Genomic DNA, 25,395 nt, shown 5'->3' with positions numbered 1-25,395 from the left:
GTTCCTATCTATAACATTGATTCCACACAAGTGCCTATTCCATTCACTTTTGAATTAAGGGATTTTTAATCAGTGGACAATTTTGCGCTGCAAGCTGATGCCTTATAGTTACCTTAGCATTTAAGTCAAACTTTCACAAATTCTGCCGACAAAGTTGAGTATTTTCAATCATGGGTTATCGAACTATATGAAAAGCATATTCCTCTTAAAACGGTGCCTAATGATCAAGCCCGTTTTGACCCAACCAATGAATTTGAATTTGTTTCTGTATCAGAATTTGAGGTTATAGAAACAGTTTGTTAAATAAAATCTGATGCTATTGGAATAGATGGGTTGCCAATATGTCTCGTAAAAATTATATTGCCTTATGTTTTGAGCACTATGACGCATTTGATCATCTTCTGCATTATGTCCTCAACTTTCCCATTAACCTGGAAAATAGCTACTGTCATCCCTGTAGCCAAATAGCCTAACTCATTTTCTTGCTCTTATTTTCGCCCTATAAAGCATACTTCCTTGCCTGTCAAAAGTCTTTGAGAATAGTTTGCGGTTTAAATTATTATCACCATTTCAGTCCGGGTTTCGTGCAAATCACAGCTGCCAAACTGCACTGATAAAAGTCCTAAATGATAAAAGGCTTGAATATGATCTCAATAATATAACAGTTCTTTTCCTGCTGGATTTCTAAGTCTTCTTTGTACATTGCATATTAAATAAATTGAAATATACATTCAGCCCTATTCTGAATGAAAATTCCCACGGGGAATGCGTTAGGCTCCCAAAAAAAAAGGTTACATACATTTTAATCGCTTTTTATGACTAAAAACGAGGTGGGAACAAAATTTTAAACGTATTTGGAGAACTTCTCCCTAGCATTTCCCCGGAAGTTTTCATTCAGAATAGGGCTAATTGATTAAATTTTCCAGAAATATAGTAGTGCTCTCTTATTTCTCAGTGTAGCAGTGCAACTGCCAACTAACGCACAATCCAAGTTACTTGTATCCTTAAGGGTTTTAGCAGATGAAGTTTAAAAATAAATATAAACTCAACCATACACACATACATTTTATACAATGTTGACAAAATAATTGCACACTCCCAGTCCCAATTTCTGTCCGAATTAAGGTCTTGAAAATACAAATCCAGCCGCCAATTAAGTTTCTTTTTATCCTCCCTCCTTCGATGTGTTAATTCGCGGTTTCAAACAATTCAACATGACCGCAAGAGATTTTAGATATACCGAGAGTCATGCCAATGGCGAATGGCAAAACTCAAGTCTGCTTTTGGTTTTGGTGTGGATGCGTGGTTGATTATAAAAAAAAAAAAAACGCGAACTAAATTTGAATATTTGCAACTCCTCTAATTAGACGTTATCACTAAAATCGACAGAAATTCCGGTCGCTGTAAATAGTTGTACAACGGACGAACGACGACGGCACTTTTCAGTCAAAAACTAAACAAACCAATGACGGCATTTTGGTTTGGTTGGTATAATCTGTAATTTACATTTTCCTCAGGCGCTACATTATTTTGCAAAGCGACGAACGAAACGACACAAAGCAAAGGCGAACTCTGCTTCTCTGCTGGAGCAAATATAATATACTCAAGTTGACGTGCCACATCTTGATACCATCTTAAAAGTAATGTTTTTCGCACTATTAAAGTCACCAAACGACTTGACTTGCAATGTTTTACAACTTCGACCTGGACTTCACTTTGATATACGGAAGAGTAAAACGCTAGTTACAGGTAAAGCGTTATTCGCTTTGCATATGTGAATAACGCAAACGCGACGACCGACACGTTGGATAGGCCTTAAGCCAACAAGGCGTTCATTTAATTGACTTCCCGTACCGAGATCGAAAAGTACCAAGAGACCACTTTACCCCCGAATCGAATGCACCACAAGGAAGCAATTTCAATACGTCCGTCAGTGAGCACAGTTTTCTAGGCTCTCTCAGTCAGGGTGCGTGCAGCGCTAGATTTGGAGTCAAGCTCTGTTTACCGCCGCCACTTTTCCCGCTGATCTTACTTTTTACATTGCAAATGGCGTTGATTTATTTACTTTGCACTGCGATGATAATTTCCACTCATTAGCGATTTTTCGAAGTTTAATTAACAGCAGCTGGGTCTTGAAAAGTAAAAAAGAGTTACATTCGGGTTCGGCCGGTAGGAGGCAGCACATAAGGTTCCCATTCGTTTGAGCATGGTTCTTGTTTTTAATGAGGAAGTGCGCTTGCAAGATAAAGATCGATGGAATCAGTGTACAAAGTTTTGTGAGTCTCTGATGCTTGCAGAGCTCATGGTTGTTGCTAGATAATTAAGGCACCGAAGTTGTTAGGGTGTATACGTGGATGTGGGGACAGCGACAGGGTTTAAATTAAATGCGCACAGTAAATTGGAGACGGGAAAGAAATTATATAAGTTGCGGCAGGACACGAATTGAAATCGTGCGTTTTTTTTTTTTTCATTTAATCAAGTTGAACTATTCTGTCATTAGATGTTTCTGTTTTCTTATTTATTTTTAATAATGTAACAATTTTACATAGAAAAACAATTTTAAGGTGATAAAGGAAGAACTATTAAAGAGAGTTTGTGTGTGTGAATGGTTTTTTGTAATGTAATGAGATTTTTTGGTTGTTTTTGATCGGATATTTATTTAAATGGGAAAAAAAGAGGAGACTATACTAATATAAAAGCACAGAAACGTTAAAAAATCTAATTCTGCGTCACTTTCAAAACTTAAGGCTAGACCACATCGAAGGGTACATGCGGTAGCGGTACGGGTAATTGTATGAAAAATATTCCACACCTAAACGTTGTTGTTCCAGTTTGGAATTTTTTTCATTCAATTACCCGTGCCGCTACCGCATGTCCCTTCGGTGTGCCCAAGCCTTTAAACTTTAAAATAATTGCTTTATTGCCCAGTTGAATTAGATTTTTTCCGGACGAGCTTTTGATCATACAGCATTCTCTGCACCGATGAGAGCAAGGTGGTTTTTTATGATGATAAAGGATCTCGGCAGTTTGTGAGAAGACCCCCAAAATGGAATATAAGAATCCCAGATACACCACATAAACTATTAAGCATGGGTGATTCAGTATTTTGGTTTGTGGACGCTTCTCCTATTATGGAGTTGGCCCAGTATACTGGATGAAAAGCATTGTGAACCAGCACTCTTGCGTGGATATCCTGCAAAACATTATGCTGCCATATACTGAATACGAAATGCCGCTCAAATAGGTCTTCCAGCAGGACAACGACCCTAAACATACCAGCAGAGCGACCAGGCAATGGTTCCAAGACAATGTGATTGGGGTCATGAAGTGGCCTGAGCAGTCTTCTGACCTCAAACCCATAGACAATCTTTGGGCAGACATTTAAAATGAAGTATCTAAGACAAAACCAAAAAATAACAAGGAGTTATGGACCATTGCTGAGCAGACTTGGCAAATCAATAAAACCTTCAAGATGAAACGTTGTTGTGAAGTACCTATTTGTAAAAAAAAATAACCAAATACTAGCTTTTATTTAATAAAATACCGTTGAAAAGAACTTTTATTTGTAGGTTTATTTTTTTTTTTTTTGCTTTATAGCTTAGCTAATAGAAAATACATTAAATTTCATTATTACTTAAATTAAATTTTAATGAATCTAAAAGAGTTTTATTTAAAAAAATTTCCAACATCAAAGCTCTTTTTGTGTTTTACTTATAATAATTTTCGATGCACTGCTATTTTTATGCTCGGAGCTTTATAGCCGTTGACAGCTTATTAGAAAAGATGATCAGTAATAAAAAATATATTACTTATTTTTGAATATTTATTAATTTATCAAACAAAAACGATAGTAAATTTTTAATTATTTTCTGAAAATATTTAACATTAAAAACTATGCTTCTAGAATCTGCAAATGAAAATTTGATAAACATTTTACAGAAGCTTGGAATACAGAGTTTTGGATTACAGAATTTTAAAATATAGAGTTTTGGAATCCGAATATAGGCAAATAAATACAGAATTTTGAAAACAACACAACCCATAATTTTTAAATCTGTCCTAATCGATTATATTCACCATTAAAGTTTTAGTTATTCTTTTATAATAGGATATCCTCGTAAAAAAATCAAAAACATAGCTATTTTTAACACTCTTTGAGGTTATGTTCTACAGAGTGTTAATTTATATTTGTGAAATTTATGACGGTTTCTTAAGTTTGGTATACATACTACGGTGGGCATACTACGGTTAATATCTTCTGCCTCCCGTTTGGCCTTAAAACTTTTTTTTTTTTTTAATATAATACCTTTAGACAACGTTCTTATGAGCTAAATATTTAGTAGGAAATTGGGTAAGGACTTCTGGACTTCTGGCGTTTTGAATTTTTTCTATATAATGTAAAATTTATATTCTTACTATATTTTTACTTGCTCTGTAGGGCAAGTATTGGTTTCGTGTAGAAAAAAAAAATCGAGGTTACTTAAAGGTAACATGTCAAAAGTAGGCCATTTAGTGATGATTTACGAATAGCTGCACCACGGAGTAAAATTGCTCCAATTAAACCGGTTTTTAATTGGATACTCGTAAGAAGGGTAAGCTTAATATATTTTATTGGTTTTTTTTTGCACTCCAAAGTCTTAGATCGTTTTAATAACCGGTAAAGTAACGGTTTATTTCTCACAAAAACAGCTTATTTTCAAAGTTCAGCATAATTTTTGATTCACGTGCATTCATCAAAAAAGTTAATAGGTTATAAAGTGGGAAATACGACCTTTCCAAAAAGGTATCATTAATCCGCGTCCACCCGCGTCCCTGCTAGCTATGACTGATTGTTTCAAGCCTTTTTACACACAATTTGTATGAAAAACGCACTTTTTGAGTTATAAAAATAACAATCCTTAGTGTACTTATATGACAAAAACTTATAACCGAAATAAAAAATGTTTTTATACACTATTTACTTGCCATGAGACTAAAAAATAATGTTGAAAGAAAAGATCATAAAAATTAGGTTGTTTTGAATTTTTTCCATACTTTGCACTGAATCAACGCACTGTGCATCCGTCGCGTCGGTCTGTGCGTCCATCTGTACATCGAGCTAGGGCCTAAACGGATGGATGGATTTGCTTGAAACTACAGAGATCATTAAGTATAAAATGTTAAAAAAAATATTTTTAAAAACATTTTTGAAAAAAAAAATGTTTTAATTTAGTTTTTAAACTTTTGATTTTTTTTCTACAAAATCTTAAATTTCCAATAGATATTTAAGATAAAGATACTGTGAACTACAAGAGCAAGTACGTGCGACCCAGTCGTGCATTTTATTTTATTTGTATGGTAAATTATTATTTTTACCAAATAAGAATAAGAAGTAAAAATGAAGTTGACACAATCAGTGAAAGTCATGAACTCGCTGAAGATTTTAAAATCTGTCGGTTAAGATGGCTTAGACTATTTATCATTCTCCTCGCCGCCGCACAGTGGTGCATTTGGTGTTTTATGGCCTAAAAAATCATTTACACGCCCATTTCTTCACGAAAAGTCATGAAATTTAGGACATTGAAGCATATTGTTATGAGATATACGAAAATTCTTTTTTTCAAAATGTTGGTTCCAAAACGGCGGCGGACAGAATAAGTGTTTATAGAATTTTCTTTTTCAAAACTTTATACAAGTTAGAATTTTAACTTCTTTCCTATTTATGTTAATAAAAAAAATGATTACATTATGATGGCGTTATATTGTTGCAAACTATGTTTTTCATCTGAAATAGTTAAAAGTACCTATATAGAGGTACATATCAAACACTTTTGATACCCACCTGCTTTTTTTAGTGCAAATCGGATACCTATACAAACATTTACCCCAAGTAAATGTTTTCTTTAGGAATATAATAGTGTTATTATACTTAGTAAAATGTTAATATAATAGAATACGTGCAAAAAACTAGTCTCTTAACAAATCAACACTCAACTACCTATCTTTTTTTCAAAGAAACCATTTACCACTAAACATTCATGCATAATTATTTAACATGAACACAAAAAAAAGTTGTAATTAGATATTCTTTTGCAATTGTTTGAAATTTAACATCCATTGGATGTATGGATGTTTAACGTTTCCCAAAAGGGCAATCTTCTACATAAAACTATTATAATTATTTTGTGTTATTGTATACCTGCTGACAAAGTAAAGGCCGTTAATTGCATTAAACATATACTGCTCTAGTTGGGCGCTCTTGTTGTCTTAATTGGTCTCTATTTGATATCATCAGATGATCCATCATCAACGAAACAATTAATAGCAACCCTGCATACCTATACACCTGACTCTGAAATACACAGCCATTTCATATAGATAATAGCGGAGCGCTACAACCAAACACAGAAACACTATAATGGTAGAGAACTCTGTGGAACAAAATACATCGAAATATAGCGAACGAAACAAGCTCGCTATTAATGGGAACTCAACGCAAATAAAAGAAGTATCGCCATCGTTGCTGGCTGCTGCTGCTGTTGCTGGTGATTTTACCAACAACACGCTTGGAAAACGCAGCAATAAACTGAAATAATTGTTCCAATAAAACCAAAGCTAAATGTATGGGAGAATGAGCGCGAAGCAGCAGAATTTACAGTAAGAAGAGTCGTATGTATTTTCCAGGCTAACTTGCCTTACCTCTTGCAACCTTCCTTTCTTGTGCTGCCTTTTAGCTGGCTTCAGCTTCGGCCTCCAATCCAATGATGATGGTGATGCTCTTCGTATTGTTAAGAGGTTCACTTGTATGGAAAACAAGCAGAGGCGAAGAATAAGTATGTATAAATAGTGTATAGCAGCTATGTGTGGAAATGTATGTGAACAGTGCTCATTATACGCGACAAACAGGACGAAGGAAACCGCATCCAATTATAATTAATGATCTTAATTAGGAGCAGAATTATAAGTTGTCGTTTTAACGAACTAATTAATAAATCTCCTTTTTCAAGTACCATTAAGGTAATAAGGTGGAATTATTGTGGACTCGAGAGCGATGTGATACGATGGATAAATGGATAGACGGAGTACGGAGACGTCCATGATGATGGTGATATAATATTATTATAGCCTTGCTCTACTCACTAGAAAAGCAATAGCTTTTTGTTGGGTATTGATTAATTGTGGAAATATTGTATAACATATCAGATTACATTTTTAGAGGGACCTATAAGTAATAAAAAAAATCGTATTTATGCTTTAGAATATTATGGTTATTTATTATATATGGACATTTATATGAATATTTATAATTTATCTAGAGGGGGAGGTATTGGTGTAAAAGAAATTTGAAGTGATAAAACATTATGATGACGGGAAAGTTCAATTATTTGGGTCAATCCTGTTGGCATGTTTCTTAAATGATCGGAAAACAATTTAAATGAAAAATTGTAAGTACCCTTGAATAAAATATTTAAAACGGAAAAGTCTGTGACAAAATAGAGAAAAAGCTATTTAACACGGCTGTTCTAATATTCGTTCGAAACGAAAATTGAATCCTCACGGATTAAAAACGGTTGTTCTGATTTGTATTTGACTTTTTTTGATTGACAATATTGTTTTCCGATAGCAAATTGTTACCCGGTAGAAAACGGCAAAAATTTGTCATTCGTTTTTCGATACACCTGTGAATTCACAAAATGTGTTTGAATGCGGAGTTCGGAACAGCTAAAATTTTAAAACGGAAAAAAATAGAATTCGAAAAGAAATCAGAACAGCCGTGTGAAAAGCGAAAAGAAAGCTTGAACCGATTTTTCGTCGAAAAAGCCTTTGTTTTCAATTCTTGGCATCCATGTTTGTTGTGGTATATTTTTTTTCACTTCAGAATGGCGTCCGAGCAGGGACTTAATAAAAAGATTCATCCGAACAATTATGTATTTTTTTTTTAACCGAGAGCCTTCACACATACAAGGTCCACCGAGATCGACCGCACCTATTAACATTCAGCACCAAGTCCGAATCTAAATCCGCCGAGGACAATACCGAATACAACCCTTACACAAATTTAGGATTTATTTACTTCCTCAATAAAGCTGAGCTCATCAAGGCTTTAACAGGCAGAAAATTAGATACTACCGTGGACGTATAAACGTGCCGCAAATTGTGTGAAAAATACGAAGAAATTGTTCACATGAACAAAAAAAGTGGAGAAATATGTAACTGCCGAGTTAAACCCCCGAATTATACTTACATACATATTTTTTTTCTTGTGAAGTACCTGAATTATTATTATTTTTTTAACTAATTATTTTTTTCTCCTTCAAATAAAAATAAATTGCACGACTGGGGTCGCACGTACTTGCTCTTATGCTTAATGTAACTATAATGTTAAAGCTTTTTATTCAAGAAATTAAAAATTTGATATTTTGAAGAAATTTCATAAGTAGTATAAAAAATTAAATCTGTTTTTATAATTAATTAAACTCCGTTTTAAATTATCTTAAAAAAAAAAAAAAAAATATGCCATTTTATTTCTTGTATAAAAAGGTATTTTTAGAAAAAAAAATTTCGAAAATTGTAGGAGCCGTTTTTTAAAAAAATAATTTTTTATATATAAAATTTTTTTAACATTTTTCAAAAAAAAAGTTGGTATGCCATTTTGAAGAGATAATTAATTTACACATAAAAACTAAAGTTTAAAATTTTTCATTGATCCGTTTTCAAAAAATTGATTTTTCAAAAAAAAATTTTGAAATATTTTTTAAAAAACCAAAAATGAGTTTTTTGAAAATTTTCTAAAATTTTAATATTATCTTTACTTACACACTTTTGTATAAAAATTTTCATAAAAATCGGGTTAATGTTGTACGAGATATTCAGAAACGAAAAAAACCGTTCTACGACAGGTACCGTTTATAACGGTACAAAAAATATTTTTTTTATTTAAAAAGTTGGCTCTTATGTGTAGTACTACACACAAAAATTTTAATCAAAATCGTTAGAGCCGTTTTTGAAAAAAATTAACTTTTCTATTTCCGTTATATGGCAGGTACCGTTAGTTTTGGTCATAAAAAAAAAATTTCAATTTCCCCTCTAGGGAATCACCAAAAACTGCTAACTACCAAGTTTGAAGAAAATCACTTCACTCGTTTAGGCTGCAGCTCCAGATAGAGACAGACACACAGACAGACAGACAGACAGACAGACAGACAGAATTGCCGGACCCACTTTTTTGGCATTCTCCATTATCGTAATGTCATGTAAAATTGTTATCTCGAGTTCGATTTTTTTTACGAATCCTAAACTTGCCCTATAGTACCTATATCGCAAGTAAAAAACTTTATTATTTTTGTTTATATGAACAAGAACTAGTTTAAAAAAAAGGTGATTCTTAACCGATTTGGAATTAATTAAAACGATTAAATACAAAATAATTATTATATCCTGAACAACAATCTATCCATTTATATGTGTAATAAAAGCAGTATCAGTGGAAATATCCACTAGAAATGTCTCCAGATATAAGATACAAAATACTAAAAATGAAACTAATTGCTTCAAATTAAAAAAAATACCAACTCTTTTCTACCTTTTTTGAAAATATTTATTAAAAAAAGAAAAATTTAACATCACGAACTTGCAACTATTCCAAATGATGAGTCTTGAGTGATGCCTTACGCGCAGCATCAACTTATCCGTAAATGCCATTGCACACTGACTGCGAGAGCGCAATTAACTCAAGTCAAATAGGCGTATTCAACTTCAACACGCTTTAACTGTTCAAATGTATCTCATTAGCCAAAATGCTTAATAATCATTTAATCCAAGATGGTTATTCTCCCGCCAAGGAAAATATATGTCAACCTGAAGCCATTTTTATATGTAGATATTGCGCTTTTAATTACAAACTTGCTGCTGTCTGTATATCTATCCACGATATAGCTCTATATATCCAGTCTTTGAGTGCGCTGCGCTGTCAATTAATATTTGATTACAAAAGCAGAGCCTATAGATGGCTAGTTGAGCTTCCATCTATGGTCACTATCACCATCCCCAGCTCGATTACTCTACTCTGCCAAACCGCATCAGAATCAAAGCCCAAATAACCACTAGCCAGCTAGCGAACGGGGCTTTGATTAACTGTACAAAGTTTGTGCATGAAATTTATTAATAAACTGTCATATAATTGTGATACAATAAGCCTTCGGCCATAACAATTATTGTCAAACATAAAACAGCAAAAGCTTGACACAGAGCGAGCCTCCTCCATCCTGCTCGTATCCACCTCCGACTCTGACACTTTTTAAACACATACACATACTCGTTTAATGCGGCACTTTTTCGCCTGAAAGCCTAAAATATAGAACAACGTGAATCTATATCTTCTATCCCTTCCCCTGTTCCCCCCTTATTTCCCCCTGCCGAACTGGCACTGAGATGGAGATGGTTATTAAACAATTTTTCATTTTAATTAAAACTGATGCCAACGAAAAATTCCCGGACAATTATACCATATCCGACGGCCATCTCCGTATGAAGTCAATTCTACATCCTGATATGGCTTCCATAGAGATGGAGTAAATGGCTGGTGGGATTTGCCAACTATTCAATCCGTGCATTGTGGTTGTAGGCTTAACACCAATAGTGGTGTTGGTGGTAGATGCAATCCCAATATATATTCACCATTCCTCCTGCTCCCTCTTGCCCCTGATCAACTGAATGACCATTGCGTGCCATCATTACGATCGAATAAAATAATTAACTTGAATTTATTTCTCAATCTGGTGCTGGTGCTGATGGCGATGGTGTGTGGTGGCAGATGTGCTGGTGTATATAGTGTTTTGCAGGATAACCATTTTTGTGTCTTGTACAACACCCTTTGCTGGAATATATTGAATTATACCGAAACCGATATAACAATTCCAATGTTGCGCGCATTGATCGATCTGTTGGTGTGTTCATTTAAAGTTAATAATTTTTAATTAGAAGCACATTGCAATCAAAAACACAGCGCACGTGGATTGTTTAATGATGAGAATGATATAGACTCGAAACAAGCTATCATAATTACATCAATGTACAGCGGCTTTATAAGGATATTGAACAAGATGCATTCAAGGCTATCAGCAGTTTATGTCTTCGAAATCTGTGTATTTTTCTTGAGGATCACTTAACTCTTGTCTAATTATTTTCTAAGAATTATGGTTATGAGGAATTGCATGGGGGATACGAGTGGATATTGCAAGAAATATAAGCATGGACTTGTTTTTTTTATTGCTAAAAGAGATAGTTTTTCAAGAAATATGGTTGCTTGTAATCTTGTAAAGGACCAAATTGGTAATAGTGTAAATTACCAGGTAACATGACTAAGCTATTTATTAATAAAAGATCATTGTGACATACCATATCGATAAGACAAAGAGTTTTTTTTATATATTTCATCGCTTTATTCTATTCTGCTTTTTGGTGATTGATCAGTAAGTCAAATAATGTATCTTAGCGTAGGTCGTTGATCGGGGAAAATTCTTCGAAAAGAACTTGACATCTTTTCAACCCAACCTTATTTCAACACTGCAACATGCATCATGAATGAGTGGCAAATTTCAAATAAAATTACTGCTGTGGTGAGCTACAATGTTGCGAACATCTTAGCAGCTGTAAGATTGGGTGGTTGGCAATTCATTGGTTGTTTCGCCCATTCTATAAATTTGGTTGTTCAAAAATCAATCACCAAAATTGCCCATACCCTCTCAAAAATCAAGGCAATAGTTGAGAACCTCAAAAGAAGTAGACAAGGGCTATAAAAATTGGAAGCTGTCCAGAAACAAATGAACATCCTTGAACTTAAACTGAAACAAGACGTTCCGACGCACTGGAACTCAACTTTTGATATGTTAGAGCGCATTGTTAATTATTACCGTAATTGGCCTCAACCGGATCGACTTGTCTTTAGATAAAGAAGACTGGATGATAATAGAGAAAAGAGGAGACATTGTCACTTCTAAAGCCGTTTAATAAAATTGCAAATGAAATAAGCGCTGAGAAAAATGTTACATTGTCAAAGATAATAGTTTTTTAATAACTTGCTTCAAAGGTACAAGGTACAACTCATTATCACGGCCGCCAAAAAGGATGTTGCTGCATGTAGAAAATTATAAATTTCAAAACGTAGGTAAATTTCGTTTTTATTCTTAAATAACTTCGCTTAGAGAAACAACTTTTTTTAATTTTTTTCGAAAGGTACAAGATCTTTACAATGAGTTGAAATACAGTCTGGACTATCGTTTCAAAGATTTAGACAAGAAGTATAAGACGAGTGCACTATTCTAGACCCACGTTTCTAAAACAGAGGAATAGGAAACCAAAGTGAATTTGAAACTGCAAACAAGTCCTTGCGGTAGTTTTGTTTTTTGCTTATGTACTTATATATTTTATTTTTATAACAATAAAGTATTTTGAAACAAAAGAGACTGTGAACTTCAAAATAATAAACTAAGATTTTTTGTTAAACAGATAAAATAATTTCTTTATTAACTTATATTAAAATAAAACGACGATCTGTTAATGTAAACTAATAGTGAACTGATCTATTTTTTTTTTTAATAATATGATATTTATTAGCTATTGTTTTATTTTTTGTAAATGTAATATAGGTCGTTTCAAATCAAAAGTCCCATGGAAAATTGAGCAAAAATAAAAAAAACTCATTCGCTTACTGGAAGGAAGCATTTATGAGGCAGCTGAACTTTTTCTAAAATTACGATAAAATAATGAAGAACAGTTCTTGATATCCCTATTTTAATTAATTGATCCGACTGTGAGATTCACTGGGTTAGCCTCAGAAAGCGGAGGCAAGTCTCCCGGGCTTGCATCACTCGATATCCGCGGACAATACAAAAAAAACATACAATTATTTAATTATTTATCATTTGAAGGCAGTTGGGATAACATTGCCGAAGATATTATTATAGGACTAGGTGAAGATGGACCAGAAATGTCCATTTTATATAATAGCAATTCATAACTTAAAATTCTATTCACATCTTTTCATTTATATAATTGGGCAGTAAATATCTTATTTTTATTTTTCAATTATTTTGGAGTCGTCACCATAGAAATCATTAATAAACAAATTCAGATTTTTCGTTTGTTTATTTTTTTCTCTCGAATTTCTTTCATTCAAACAAGCATGATTTGTTGTTATTTTTGAGTTGATTTGTCGCAATGAGCCAATAAAATTGAGTTTTTTGTTTATTTGTTCTCAGTGTTATTGGAAGGGAAAAAATAAACTCTGAGTCAGGACTTTTGATTTGAAACGACCTATAAATAAATAATTAATAATATAATAAAATATTGATTTTTTTTTATTGATGTTTGTTTTATTTTGTAGAATTCTTCAATTTTAACTAAATTTGGATACAGTTTGAAATTTGTTTTTAATTTTGATTGAAATAATTGAACTAAATAATGAACTAGTTCAATAGCGTGAAATGAACTAAAATGATCGCTCATTGAAATGAACTTAAGTGCCCAACTCTAATGACGAACGAACATTTCCAATCTTTGCTTAATTTATTTGCTTTTTACAATTATTATTTTGCATAATGTAAAAAATCAAAAAAACACTTGAATTAAAACTTAAATTTGAATTTAAATTCTTTGTTACTACTAAAGCTCAAAAAAATGGAAATATTACTGAACCCGTCCGAACTAAGATTTTGATGATCTTTTTTTCCAATCATCAGTAATTTAAAATACTTCAGCCTGCATAGATTGAAGATTGGTTCAGATAGAGAGTTACTTTTTTGGAACAATTTTTTTCTTAAAATATAACCAAAAATCATCCTCCGAAATGTCCTTATCTCATTCCGGGACACCTTTTCCTCTTCGGAATTAAACTATAGGTCGTTTCAAATCAAAAGTCCTGACTCAGAGTTTTTTTTCTCCCTTCCAATAAAATTGAGAACAAATAAACAAAAAACTCAATTTTATTGGCTCATTGCGACAAATCAACTCAAAAATAACAACAAATCATGCTTGTTTGAATGAAAGAAATGCTAGAGAAAAAAATAAACAAACGAAATAATCTGAATTTGTTTATTAATGATTTCTATGGTGACGACTCCAAAATAATTGAAAAATAAAAATATGATATTTACTGCTTAATTTTACAAATGAAAAGATGTGAATAGAATTTTAAGTTATGAATTGCTATCATATAAACTGGACATTTCTGGTCAATTTTCACGTAGTCCTATAACAATATCTTCGGAAAAGTTATCACAACTGCCTTCAAATGATAAATAATGAAATAATTGAAGCGTTTGGATGAAGAAGGGGGTAAGTGACATTTTTTCGATTTTCGGTTTATTTTTGAAAAATGAGGATGCCTTGCGAAAACTTAAATTTCCGTCTAATCTACGTCACGCTACGACTAGTATTTTCTTATTTAGCGCTTTCATTTTTGGTATAAAAGGGTTACTAACAACTAAAAATCGTATAATATGAGTGGAAGAATGGGGTAAGAGCACTTAACTCCTTTTTGTGTGAAATAATAAAACCAAGACTTTTTCGTCCGAGAAAAAAATCGCATAATATTAGTGGAAGAATGGGGTAACAGCATTTAACTCCTTTTTGGGTGAAATAAAAAAACCAAGAATTTTTTGTCCGAGAAAAAAAGATAAAGCAGCTTTCTGTTGAGAAAATAAAAAAATTTAAAGGAACAAATGATGTTCACACCAAGGGAACACCATTGGTTTTATCAAAAAGCTTTATCGGAACCATGCGAACAGAAAACAACTATTCAAAATAAAAAGAAAAAAAAAATGAATTTTGTTACTTAACCCCTTTGTATTCTTAAAAATTCAAAATACTTATAAGCTTTTTGTGCAAGAAAGAGTTAACTACTCTTTTCCTGAAAAATTTTGTTTTTTTAAATATACCGAGCTACTGTTTTGAAATAAAAGTAACATTATTAAAAAGCTATTATTTTTCTTGTTTTATTAGTTTATTCAATTTTATTAAGATTGGAATACGAAAAAAGTTCTCAACAAAAAACTTTAAGTCCTTATATCTCGAAATTTTGCAAATGTCACTTACCCCCTTCTTCATCCAAACGCTTCAATTGTATGTTTTTTTGTATTGTCAGCGGATATGGAGTGATGCAAGCCCAGGAGACTTGCCTCCGCTTTCTGAGGCTAACCCAGTGAATCTCACAGACGGATTAATTAATTAAAATAGGGATATCAAGAACTGTTCTTCATTATTTTATCGTAATTTAAGAAAAAGTTCAGCTGCCTCATAAATGCTTCCTTCCAGTAAGAGAATGAGTTTTTTTTATTTTTGCTCAATTTTCCATGGGACTTTTGATTTGAAACGACCTATAATAATATCTATGGCCAAAAAAATTTTGAAAGCCATTTTAAATTTTTTCAAATGTTTTTTTTTTTAATTCTGAGTTTGAGGACCATTTTTTCAAAAACTCTTCATTAAATTTAGTGGATTTAAATTTTACAGATAAGAATGCACTTCTGACTTTCTAGGTGTTGCCGATGTGTGCAAAATATTTTTTTTTTTGTCTTTGAAGTCAATTTGTGAGAAAAAATAATAATTAGCTTTTTTTATAAAAACAAATGCTGATAATTTTTTAAAAAGATATATTTGCCTATTGCCCACTGTGTCTTGATCAGAGAAAAGTGTACCAACTGTTGCAGCGTTTATCTTTTTATTTTGTTTAGCACCGTTTTTGGAAGATCATATGATTTCCCAAGTTCATAGGTCATAGTGAAAGTCTGAAAGTTATCACAATAGGTGTTTTGCCAAAAATAATTGACAAATTCAAATAAAATAAATTTTAATATAGAACTCGTAAAAATATGAAACCAAGGAGTTAATGGCAATACGCCCAAGAGAGAAGGTGTATATGCTTTCTGTGAACTTTATAGTTCGCAACAAAATAATCATTTTTCCTGTCCCGGTGCAACAACCGGAACGTCATTTATTTCCATTTACAACAAGCTTTTTTACGGAAGCTAAGAAATTGTGGGTTATACAACAAATTTGGTAATAACTAAAAAGATTATTCCATATATATTTAATTTCTTTTCCTTATAGCAAGTGATTTTGTGTTCGTAAAACACACACACTTCGTAAAAGAAGTGCGTTACAATGCACCTTGTTTTCCTCCATCACTCTGGACGGTGCACGAAGGGACGAGTAAGTTGCAGAAATAGGCAAATGACATTAATTATGAACTCATTGTAATTTACAGATCTTGGGTTTCCCAGGACTTAAAATAATAATGTTGAGTCTTGGAATAACCGGTCGAAGCACCTTTTACAAAAAAAAAAAAAAACATGGAATTCAACCAACATTGAATGAAGACAACTCGGTTTCTATAGACGTCAGGTAAAAAAATGGAGGCATATGCAAAATATATTTAATTTCTGAAAGTTTTGTTGGGTGTTCGCAACAACAAGTAGTTTTATATTACAACTTTGCTTACAGAATTTTTTTATAAAGTTGCATAGTGTGAAAATGTTATTTTTTGACGTAATAACGTCTTATAAATCGATAAATCCCGGTTGCATCCACGAAAAAACGTAAGCCTGTTATCAGGGATGGAAAATGACATTTTTTAATTGTACTGAAAATTTTATTTTGATTGTACTGAAATGGGTCCAATTGTATTGAATTTTATTTTTCACGAGAGAAATTAATATAAAATTTATTCAAAATGTTTTATTTGAAAAAACTCTAAAATTTTCCATATACCTTTCATTATTTTCTGCGTAAAAAAGTAATTTTTAATTATTTTCAGTATAATAGAGGAAGTACATATTCACAAGTATTACCTAAACAATTTTTTTTTTCTTAATTCAAAAATCGTAGGACCCAAAAATACCTAAAAGTACAATTTTGACAGGTTTGTAGATAATGGCTCACTTTTGAACTTAAAATAAGTTTTAAAAACTTTCTATATTTAGACCTAATTTATTCACACTCCATTAAATTTAAAGTCGTCATTTAAACAGGGAAATTTTTAATTTTGTATGCTATTTAACAAATTTCTAATTTTTAATGGAGACTTTAAATACAATGGAGAGTGAATAAATTGGGCTTAAATAAGAAAAAATAAAACAGCTTGATCAGTTTTATAAATATTTTCAAAAAACAAGCCACTTCACTCAAATTGTAACACTTATTTTGGTTAAAAAATCTGAAATTAGTTTAAATCTTAATTCTTTCGATTTTCTCGATTTTTGAAAGCTTAGATTGCAAGAAAATTTTTAAGACACAGATTAAAAAATTGTATTGAATTTCGACAAATTGTATTTTTGTACTCGAGCAAACTCATTTGTATCGAATTCGATACAATTGTATCGACTTTTCCATGCCTGCCTGTTATAGATTGGAATTTCATCTTAAGGGGTAAGGGTCAAGTCATATGAAGTCAGATTCAGCTTAAGCCAGCTAAAAATATTTAGAGCCAGTAGATCAGGTTGTTAAAGTGCTGATAGATTTGTCTTTTTGAGCAGAGGTCGAAGGTTCGAATCCCAATACAGGTGAAAATCTTCGTAGTTTTACTTTTATATGCGTAACCTAAACTATAATAATAAATTTAGTTAGATTGCTCATCTACGAAATGATTATAAGGAACTGCTGGAGTTGTCTTTGACGTAGGTACTGGTGCTATGCACGATGCACCACACCAAATGGATGGCAAAAGCTTCATTCAACTATGTATAAAGTCGCAAGAAAGCAAAAAAGTAATTTAAGATCATGGTTTTTTTTACTCTCAAAAATTGAGATACTTAAGGAATTAATTCATACTACTCACTTGCTAATTTTTTGGGGCGATTATTTATACACAGAAGTTGTTATTTTGAGCTCAAAATAATAATGCTAAGGAACCGGTAAAAATTACACAAAAATATTTTATGACATTGGTATTTTTCGTATATTCTTTTCACATTGAATTACTCTTGTGTTAAAAAATGAGCATAAGTTCAACTGGGAAATAAACATTATCTTAGAAACGAAATCAACATTAGAAGCTCGGCGTGTGTAACGAATCTGGCTGAGAGATGGAACATTCTATATCTATTCTGCCGTGCTAAGCAAAAAGGGCGCATATCCATTTTTGTAGTTTTGAGATAAATGCATTTTACTGACAAGGGAAAAGGTTGAGAATTGTAAGTGCGCTCAATTTCAAAAATGATTTTAAGCAACTTGTAGTATGAAAATTATAATTTTTAGTTTGCACAATAATTGTTCAAGCTTCCCAAATGCGTATCTAATTTTTTTTTTTTAATTTTAGAGTTAGTAATAAATGCATTTTTCTATTGAGGAATACAGCGGAGTAATATTGTTGAGCTCATCTTCATTGACTATTTTGAGCCACTTGGAATTGGAAATGCGCTGTTTTTAGTTTACATATAAATGAGGCATTGTTTCAGGATGTCAAATATGCCTTTAACTCAATTTTGGATTTTTGGCTCATGCGCCCTTTTTAGTTGGTACGGCAGTATTGTTCCAAGCAACAATCATTCCACAACTTTTTAGCGTACATGTACATGGTCGGTCACATTAGATGTAGAATTTTACCTCTAGTTTTTTGTTTAATGTGCAAAAAAAGTAAAGAGTCGAACAATTTTTTAATCGCGGACGTGATTCGGTCATCTAAATTTTATAGATTTTCTCTCAGAGAGTTTTTTTTTATAAGTTTTTCCTGTTTTTATTGGTTTTGGTCATTCATCACCAACCTGGAACTGTATTGTTTTGATACCAATCAAAGGAACAATGAAAGAGGATCAATATCTAATTTATCTTGCAACAAGACAATGCTCCATTCCACAAAGCTAAGGTGATTTCCAAATTTCTGAACAGTGTGATGTGCAGATGTAAATACATTGGATTGGCTACCCCAGAACTTTGATTTAAATATAATTGAAATAGCGTGGGTTAAAATAAAAAGAAAGAGAAACCATGTCGGTTCAGAACTTCTACGATGTTGAAAGTTTTTCGAAAGAAATTTCTTTCTAAATCATTCGAAACTGTCTCCGAATAATCCCTATTTTCGATGTTGTTTTAATAATTCCAATCTATTAAAGTTACTCCCTTAAACTTTCACCTTAATATAATTTAAAATACATAAATGTAATAATCGACTTCTTTCACATTGAATTACGTACCTTTCAAATCAAGCTCTCACTCAAAATAATATAACATCTTTTTTTTTAACTCAACTTCAATGTCAAAGTTATAAATCCATCAACACAACACAAAATACCATAAAATAATCCTTCTTACATTGCACTTACAACAAAATTTGTAATGCAAAGAACCCTTCAGCTTGTCAATTGTTTGCAACACCTTTGGCTCGCGCATTAGAATGTCAATTTAGATTTATTATTTAAATAAATGCGCATACACCTGGAGCTACGCTGCACACATGAACCAACTGCAACTAAATACATCCTGCAATCTCATATGCCGATACTTGATGATGGGTTGTACAGCGATTATTTATCATTTTTCATTCGATTAATTGGAAATCAAAGTTGACGGAACGAACGCATTTGGCATCGCTAACGTCTTCATTAACATTCCACATTGATACTGCTCGCCTTTTTGTCCATTTAAGGCTTCCTTGAATAGCCTCCATGAAATGTCAATAATTGCAATAATATATACGCGCGTCAACAGTGTCATACAACCACACACTTTTGTGTATTTATTTCTTAAGAGGTCTTATAGGTAGAGGCTTGGTGGAGAATTCAATATCCACAGCATATTTATTTTTCTTGGTGGTTTTGAGATATCAGAGTGAATATATTGTAGAATGTGGCAATGCACAATTCCAGTGGAGGAGCTAAATCTGTTGCTGTTTTCTTGTGCTGCCTTTCTGTCTGCGAAGCACAATAGAAAAGGTGAATTTTACCAGTAACTAATTCGAATTTCAGTTCACTTGCCAATAAATTGTAGCCAATGCAAACAATTTATCATTATTTATTTATTTTTTTCCAAAAAATCACAGCACCCATCAACTAGTTGTTTCATTTTAAGAGATATTGCACCAGCAAATCACAATATTATCTTAATCTTTTCTTGATTCAGTGTCGGTATGCTTCAAAAAGAGCTCAAGTCCATTTTCTGATTTTTGGACTTTATAAAGTAAAAATGTTCAAGATTCAATCTTTTGCATGTTTAAATTAGCTTTGTTTATCTAAAATTCAAAACAATTCATTCCATCTTCAAAACAGCCCCATGTGTCGCACAAAAAACACCCATGTAGACTTGGGTCCTTCCTAGTAGTCTGAAAATTGACTTGAGCTCTTTTACAGCATACCGACGATATATGTAATCCATAACGCGTCTAAGGACCGATACTTGAATTTCTTTGAAATTCCACATTGTTGGTCTTCGAAGTCGTGGGGATCGGATGTCTTGAAATAATTCCAAAAATTATTCACCAAAACTGACAGGATAATCATTTTGTGAGCTCGAATCTTGATGCAATCTTGGCCGGTCAAAAGAACAACAGAAAAACTTCTGTTCTTAACAGAATTTTTGCAACTTTTCAATAATATTAGAAAATAATTTGTTGCTTGTTGAATGTTTTTAAAAATTATTCTTTCTTTGTTTGATAATGGAGATTGTCATATAAAACTGGAATTTGATATTTTGTAGAAGGGTCAAATACTAGCATTTTCCACCATGGGAAGGTTTGATTTTTGCTCCGAAAAACCATATTTTGTTGAATTCAAATTTTAATATTTTTCGATCTAACTTCAAATTTGGAAACTTTTATACTTTTTTGAAAACTGCAATCCGGGACAAGTCACACGTGTCACACCTAGGGTTGCCAACCGTACTCTAAAAAAGAGTATTGTACTCTATTTCACGTGTTTGTACTCTATAATCTATAACTCTGATAGAGTACGTCAAAATACTCTTTTTTTTACTTAAGGCTAAGTGTACCACCACATAAACATCTTTTTTTTTTTTTTTTTTTTTTTTTTTTTTGACGGGAGGAAATCTTCAAAAGACACTTGGCAGTATTCGACACCAAGTAGTGTGGGACTCTTAACCACTAAAACCACCTCTTTATCAGGACCAATCTTGAGAGATCGACATCAGATTTTTCTTTCTTAACTTTGTAAAATCACTTTGGGGGAAGTTTAAGCTTTTAATACTTTCCCATGTTTTTTTAGACCATAAGCTCATGAGGCTTGGTTCTTCTTAATCTCCGAACATGGTTTCTAGTATTCAAGACGGACACCATTTCAGAATTGGTATGACATTGCAGTCTCTGATTATGGGATACAGCGTATTTTTTAACAACTTCTGTAACCGTTTCTATTTGTAAGTCACGATGTAGATCGCTATTTCTTATGTACCAAGGTGCATTAACTATTCCACGAAGGACTTTGTTTTGGAATTTTTGGATGGTTTCGGTATTTGTTTTCTTTGTACAGCCCCATAATTGGATACCATAGGTCCAAACAGGCTTTAGTACTTGATTATACAGCATTATTTTGTTTTGGGTTGATAAATCAGAGTTGTTACCAAGTAACCAGTACGCATTTTTCTATATTTCAAGTTTAGTTCTTCTCTTTTCTTTTTGATGTGCTCTTTCCACTTTAGCTTTGTATCCAAAGTCATTCCAAGGTATTTGGCCGTATTGGCGTAAGGTACAGCTTGATTATTAATGAATATTGGAATATTGTTTATCTTTTTATTTGTAAAGTTTATATGTGAAGATTTTGTTTCATTGAGTTTGATACGCCATTTTTCGGTCCAATCTCTGACTGTATCGACGGCATATTGCAGCTTTACTGCTGCCCTAGAGACACATTTGTCGGGTACCAAAATTGCGGTATCATCTGCAAAAGTAGCCATTATGGTGTGATTCCCAACTGGGATATCCCTTGTGTATAGTAAATACAGGGTAGGACCTAGGACACTTCCTTGTGGTACACCGGCTTCTATTTTCTTCAATTCCGAATATTCTTGATCGTACCTTACTCTAAACAATCGGTCTGAGATGTACGATTTTAATATTTCATAGTACTGTCTGGGAAGATCCCTTTGCAGTTTGTACTCAAGTCCCTCATGCCAAACCTTGTCAAAGGCTTGAGCAACATCTAAGAAAATAGCTGAACAGACTTGTTTTTCTTCTAATGCTTTTTCTATTACATCCGTTATTCTATGAACTTGGTCTATCGTGGAATGTTTATTTCTAAAGCCAAACTGATGATTTGGGATTAACCTTCTTTCTTCTATAATTTTGCTAAGTCTCTTCAGAAGCAGTTTTTCAAAAACTTTTGCCATAATTGGTATAAGCGATATTGGTCTGTAAGACGTCACTTCTGTAGGTGGCTTACCTTGCTTGGGTATGACAATAATTTCAGCAATTTTCCAATGGTGTGGGACATACCGTTGCTTAAGGCATGCATTTATTATATATTGGAGTTTTATGAAGGCTTTCAAAGGCATTTCTTTCATAACCTGAGCAGTAATAAGATCGTAACCTGGTGATTTTTTATTTGATAGTTGATGTAAACACATAGTTTTTATTTCTTTTAATCTTACAATTGGTATTTCACTTTCATCTATCTTATCAACAAGCTGTAAGCTATTTTCAGCCGCGTTTGCTGGGTATGGCTTAAAAACATTCGCAAGATGCTCCGCGAAAAGGTTAGCTTTTTCTTTTGGGTTACCGATCCATTTCCCATCTTGAGATTTCAAGGGAGAGTTTAGTAACTGCGGTCTTTTCAGGCGCTTGGCTGCTTTCCATAGCGAAAAATCGGTTGAAGCATCAGTCGTTAAATTCTTTAGGAATGTACTGAGTTAAACGTACGGTTAAACGTTGTTTTATCATCTGGAAATCTAGTATTTTGCCATTTTCTTCGAGCTCTTCTTTTCTCTATTATCAACTCTCTTATCTCTAAAGGATATTTTATTTCATTTTGTCTTCTATTAGAAAATGTTGGAGTACTTTCTTCAGCGGCCTGTTGCACATCAGCAATAAATTGTTCCACTTCATGGTCAATTTGCTCGATTGTATCCATTGGAGATCTTAAATTTATAAAACTTAAAAGCCTTTCTCTAAAATCACTCCAAGCAAAAATATTTACAAGCTTTCTATTACTTTTTTCTATTACTTCCGATTCACTTAGTGTTAGAATCACTGGAGTATGATCTGATGACAAGTCATAATTACCTTCGACACTAATGTGGTTTCGTTTGATTCCTTTAGCTACGAAAAAGTCAATAAGGTCTGGTATTTTGTTAGTATCGGAAGGCCAGTAAGTAGGCGACCTGGAGGAATAGAATTCGCAATTGTATTTACGGCCTGCTTGGAAAAGTCTTTTGCCTTTTGTTGATATAAGTCTTGAACCCCAATGAGTGTGTTTCGCATTGAAGTCTCCACCAACAAGAAAGTTATGCCCAAGAAGATTTAATAGATCTGTATAGTCATCTTCTGTCGGGGAGCGCCTTGGTGGGCAGTATATAGCTGCGATCTTAAACTCTTTCTTTTTCATACCAATACTAATAGTTGTTACTTGCATATTTTCATTAGTAAGCTTGGTTTCTTCATAATGTTTTAAGCTTTCTTTTATAAGAATCGCCGATCCACCTCTTGCCTTGTCAGCTGGATGTGGAGCGTGGTAACATGAATAGTTTTCTATTACATTATCTAGACTTTGCCCATTGGAGAAGTGAGTTTCGGACACCAAGCAAATATCTATATGTTCTAGATCTAAAAAGATTTTTAATTCGGATAAGTGTTGTAAAAGACCGTTTGCATTCCATGTAGCGATTTTAAGTGTTCTGTCCATCATTGTTTTTTAAGAGCGACTTTTTCGCTTAACTGTTTGATATTCAAATCCTGTTTATCAATTCTTTGAAGAATGAGGTGTAGCATTTCTTTTATGGAAGTCTAAAGATAATTGAATGAAAAAGAAAACGAGGCTTAAAATATTCGACCTTATAATTACTAAATATGAACAATTGTGATTTAGAGAGTACAAAGCACTATAATTTTGGTCATTGTTTTAGTATGACCTACTTGTTTTGTTTGTTTCTTAGTCAGACTTAAAATTTAATTTTTTTAATTCTGTTTTGGAATGAAATTGAATCAAAGGAAGGAGTAATAGTGGAGTAACTAAAGCTCAAAAATTGGCAATATTAGGGAACCTGGCCGAATAGCTTAGATTTTGATGATATTTTTTTTCAAACGTCGGTAATTAAAAATACTTTAAAGTCTATAAATTAAAAATTGCCATTGTTGCCGTTTTGATTTTTTAAATTTAATTGAAGATTTTTGTGAACAAAAACAAATTTTTTTCAAAAATTTTTCTTAAATTTCATAAATTAATTGATGCCAAAAGATTGTCTTGGAAATTCAAGGAAAAAAAATATATCTGAGTGAGGGACAATCTTCAATAGTTCAAGCGATAGATGCAATTTTCTTATTAATTGACTTCAAACACAAAAAAAAATATTTGAACACAACGGCAACACCTACAATATTCAAATATACATTTTTTAAAAGCTAGAAGCTTAGTCATATATGTAAAATTAAAATTAAGTTAATTGAATGAACGGCTTTTGAAAGAAAGGTAATTGAACTCAGATTTAAAAAAAAAAAAATTATTGAAAAAATTTTAACATGTCGTTTTTTAAACTTGGTCGTAATATAAAATGCATTTATTTTCAAATTTTTTTGGCCGCATTTATTATGATTTCAAATTATAAAAGGAAATGTCAATATGTATTACGGTTTATGAAAAAAATTAAAAAGTATTTCATTTTCGAAGAACTTTTTTTAATAAAAGTTTTGAAAAAAAATGTAACTTATTTTTTTTTTTAAAGTTCAACATCTAAACATAAAATTATTTTTAATTCATTTAATAACCCTTACTGTTGAAAGCTAAATAGCAAAAATTTAAAGTTCCTATTTACCACAGTCTTTGAGAAAATTAATTATTTCAATGCAAAAATTCAGTTTTAATAAAAAAAAAACTATTGAAATTGAAGTAATTTTTCATTTTTTTTTTTTAAAGTGTGATATATTTTACCTTTTTTGCTTCGAAATTCAACTGATAATATTTATGGCTAAAAATTTTTTTAAATAAATTCATATTTTATTAGAAATAGTTGGGAAAAAGTCATTTTAAATTTTTCTAATATAATTTTTTTTTTAAATTCTGAGTTTGAGGACCATTTTTTCAAAAAGACTTGATCAAATTTAGTGGATTTAAATTTAAGAGATAAGAATGAGCTTCTGGCTTTTAAAAAATGTATTTTAAAATATTGTAGGTGTTGCCGTTGTTTCCAAATTTTTTTTTTTGTGTTTGAGGTCAGAATGTTAGAAAATTGCATTTATCGCTTAAACGATGGAAGATTGTCCCT

The 25,395-nt window shown here is 32.2% G+C and overlaps 1 protein-coding gene across 1 annotated transcript in view; it reads right to left on the bottom strand.

Moving 5' to 3' along the window:
- LOC129920894 (uncharacterized protein DDB_G0283357-like) overlaps nt 1–20,822 on the bottom strand; it is a 77,534-nt gene extending 56,712 nt beyond the window's left edge. The window contains exon 1 of the mRNA XM_056002393.1: nt 20,788–20,822. The gene's annotated coding sequence lies outside the window, so the exon portion shown is untranslated. The remainder of the gene's footprint in view (nt 1–20,787) is intronic.
- Nucleotides 20,823–25,395: the final 4,573 nt, after the last annotated feature.

The sequence above is a fragment of the Episyrphus balteatus genome, chromosome 1, assembly GCF_945859705.1.
Source record: "Episyrphus balteatus chromosome 1, idEpiBalt1.1, whole genome shotgun sequence".
Lineage (NCBI taxonomy): Eukaryota > Metazoa > Arthropoda > Insecta > Diptera > Syrphidae > Episyrphus > Episyrphus balteatus.
Note: the sequence above shows the minus strand (reverse complement) of the source record. Positions and strands in the feature narration are given on the sequence as shown.